We start from the raw sequence: 3,563 nt of genomic DNA on the forward strand, positions 1-3,563 counted from the left end.
CGTTACCATTAACATTAGAAAGACTCGAGCAAATTCGTAGAAAATTAGAGAACGAATATTCAAGCGAAAGCGAAGTCGAATTACCCGCGAACGTCATCGTTAAACGCGAGTTCCCCTTCGATAGCTGTGACGAAAGCATACTAAAGGCGCGAACAGACGGTAATAACGAAAATAAAGAAGAAATTAAAATACGCGTGAGCCGAACCCCTAACAACGCGTCGCAGAAAAGCGGATGGTCAACTACGTACGATAGTAGCAATTTTGATTCTAACGAAGACAACATGTCGATAATGCACACTCCACCAAATGGTGCAGCTGATGTATCCGAGGGTGCTGTCGACCGCGAAGTTGGTCGCCTACACGAAAATATAGCGCACGGAAACGCACAGCGCGTAGAAGTCGACGTACATAGGACACCCGCCGAACATTGGACACCCGTCGAAAACAATGCGGATACGGAAAACCCATTGATACGCGAAGTACTACAAGGCATACAAGACCTACGAATTGAAATGCGGACGGAAATAAACAAAATGCGCGATTCGAGGTCACGCGGAGAGATATCAGACGACAGTCGTCAAAGCTCCCGCGAACGCGCACGCGATCGGGATACAAATAGGCACCGCGATAATCGACGAAATCTCCGTGAACACACCCGTAATCAAAATGCGGAAGAGAGATACGACAATCGGCAAGATTTACGCGAACTCACTCCTGAGCGAGACCGAAATAATCAACGTGATCACCGCGAGTACCCTCGCGATTGAGACGCAGGAGATCGACGGAATCTACGCGGACACACACGCGAACAAGGAGCAGATAGGCGCTACAATAGGCAGAGAAGATCCCGCGAACGCGCTTATGATCGAGATTCGGACGAAGAGCACGAGCCTCGTATGGCTTACGGACGAACCGAGCGTGATATACGAAACCGGCGGAATGCCTCACAACGATACATGTCACTAAAGGAAGCGCGAATAATGATACCGGAGTTCGACGGCACAACGCGAACCCGATTACAAGAATTTTTAAACTCCTGTACATACGCGATTAAAAATATTCACCCAGACGAGGAAGCGTTAATCCAAGGAATATTATTTACCAAATTACGGGGAAAAGTCATGCAAGATTTCGAGACACGAGATATTCAAACGTTCAAAGAATTGAAAGACCAACTAAAAAATTCTTATCAAAGTAAGCGGAGTACAGCGCATTTACAAATCGAGTTCAATTCACTCAAGCAAAACTTTAACGAATCGACACAGAGTTTCGGACAACGTGTCGACAAACTTGCTAGGAAACTTATAGTTAAATGATTGAGGGAGAAAAGCGTTTGAGCACATATAAGCGTGCTATTTTAGAAACCATACAAAGCCAAGCATTACTCAATTTCCAATTCGGGTTACGCAACGAATTGAAAATACTCGTGCGATCACAACGATACACTGCGACCGACAGCAACCAATCATTTTCCTATGTTGTCAGGCGACCGCGTCACCGCCGAGGCAAGGCGAGCGGGTTTGAAAGAGCCCGACAGCAATCCAAGGCCGAGTACCAGCCACGCAGCGGATAGAGCCTTTTTTTTTTTTTTCTATCGCTGTGAAAACCTCATGGTACCACTCACCCCCCTGGTAGGGGATAAGGGTTATGTGGGACTCCTTGTTCCCCTTGGCCGATCCACGAATGGATCAGTCAGGGGGCCCAAGACCTACCGCACTAAAACCACAGCGGGTGTCCTACTCGGGCGTTAGGTGGGGGACGGCGAGGATGCTGGTATCCCATGCCGACTCGCCGCCCCCCCGCCCTTTTCCTTCTCGGGGAGAGCGCCGCCCCTGAAGGGGACGACACTCTCCCTCCACGCATCGTGTGGATAGTTCGCGGTTGCGGCGCAGGACGACACCGACCCCACGCCACGCCCTCCCAAAAAGTTTGGGGGGCGGGGTCACGGCTCGAGTATCCCGCTTGAGCCGCCACCCCCCGCCTCCGGAGTGGTGCTCCCTCCCCCTCCCTTTTTTTTGGCGCTGTGGAAACCATCATGGTACCCTCCTCCCCCGGGTAGAGGATGAGGGTTATGTGGGACTCCTGTTCTCCTTGACCGTTTCACGAATGGATCGATCAGGGGGCCCAAGACCTACCTCACTAAAACCACAGCGGGTGCCTACGCTGGCGCTTACAGTGATGGCGGGGAACTAGCATTTGCATCACTTCCCGCCATCACCTGGCCCTACCCGGGAGAGCATCTTCCCCGAGAGGAAGATACTCTCCCCCGCGAAAGCATCGTGCGGTCCAGCCCGGTTGCGGCGCAGGGGGGCACAACCCCCACGCCGCGCCCTCCCAAAAAGTTTGGGAGGCGGGGTCACGGCTCGAGTATCCCGCTCGAGCCGCCACCCCCCGCTTCCGGAACGAGGCTCTCTCTCCCTCCCAAAGGGAAAAGAGATTCGGCCATCGCTCCGGGAGCCCGACTTCTGGGAGTTCCCCCAGGGGGGGGGGAAATCCGTCCGCAGGCAGTGATGCCCTCCCACCGGCGCACTAAGGCACCGGTGAGAGGACACCCGCTGCCGCGTCCCTACCCGGGGGGACCACGTGCAATGGAACTCCTAATGAGTCCCTGTGGTCCCCCTGCCCCCGGACCGCGGTTCCTCCCTTGCGGGATTCGACCATCGGTCCGGGGGCAGCGCCGAGGCCTTCCCCTAGGGGAGGAACTCGGCAGGGGCGGGGGCGGAAGCCGCCCGGCCCCCGGTCGCAGGGCTTTCGCCATGCGGCCGCTGGCCAGGCGACACCCGCCCCCTCCCTCCCCCTCCCTAAGGGATAGGGGATTCGGCGTCCAGCCCCGGAGGCCCTCACCAGGGGGCCCCTCTCAGAAGGAGCAGGACCCTCTCTACGGCGCTTGCGCCCTCCCAACGGTGCCTTTCGGCTTCCGGTGAGAGGGCGCTCCCACCGCATCTACGTCTAAGAGGAGGGAGGTCGCGCCCCATGCGGCCGGGCAGTGCGCGACCACCACAGGCGCGCGACCCCTCCCCCCGGCATCCCGGGTTGCGGCTCCCTCCGCTCCCTTGGGAATTAGGATTCGGCCGCAACCAGGGAGGTTGCCCATTTGGGGGCGCGACCGCGCCGGCCCCGCCTAAGCGAGACCGGCGTACCCGCGCCCCCATTTCTCGTGAGGTCCTGGGGGGGAGTGCCGGGACTTACCATAAGCGTCCCCGCCCCCCCCCGAAGACCTCATCCCGCGTCCAAATTGGACGCGGGTGTATTCGGGACGCACCCCCCCGACCCCCGCCACCACGAATGGGTAAGCCCATCGATGGCGGGAAGAGAGGGGGCCCGTCCCCATCCTCCACATCCGTCTCCTCCCTCTCTCTCCGTCTTTCTCCATTGGGGGCGTGCCCCCTCCCCCGATCCCCGCCGCCACAAATTGGCAAGCCCACCGACGGCGGGGAAAGAGGGGGCCCGTCCCCATTTCTCCTTTGCCATCTATTGGGGGGCGCCCCCCCGATTCCCGCCGCCACAAGTGGGTAAGCCCACTGACGGCGGGAAAATAGGGGGCCCGTCCCCATCCTCCGTAT

The sequence above is a fragment of the Prenolepis imparis genome, unplaced genomic scaffold (genome assembly GCF_030444845.1).
Source record: "Prenolepis imparis isolate NDT839.2.m4 unplaced genomic scaffold, iyPreImpa1.0 SCAF_3, whole genome shotgun sequence".
NCBI lineage: Eukaryota > Metazoa > Arthropoda > Insecta > Hymenoptera > Formicidae > Prenolepis > Prenolepis imparis.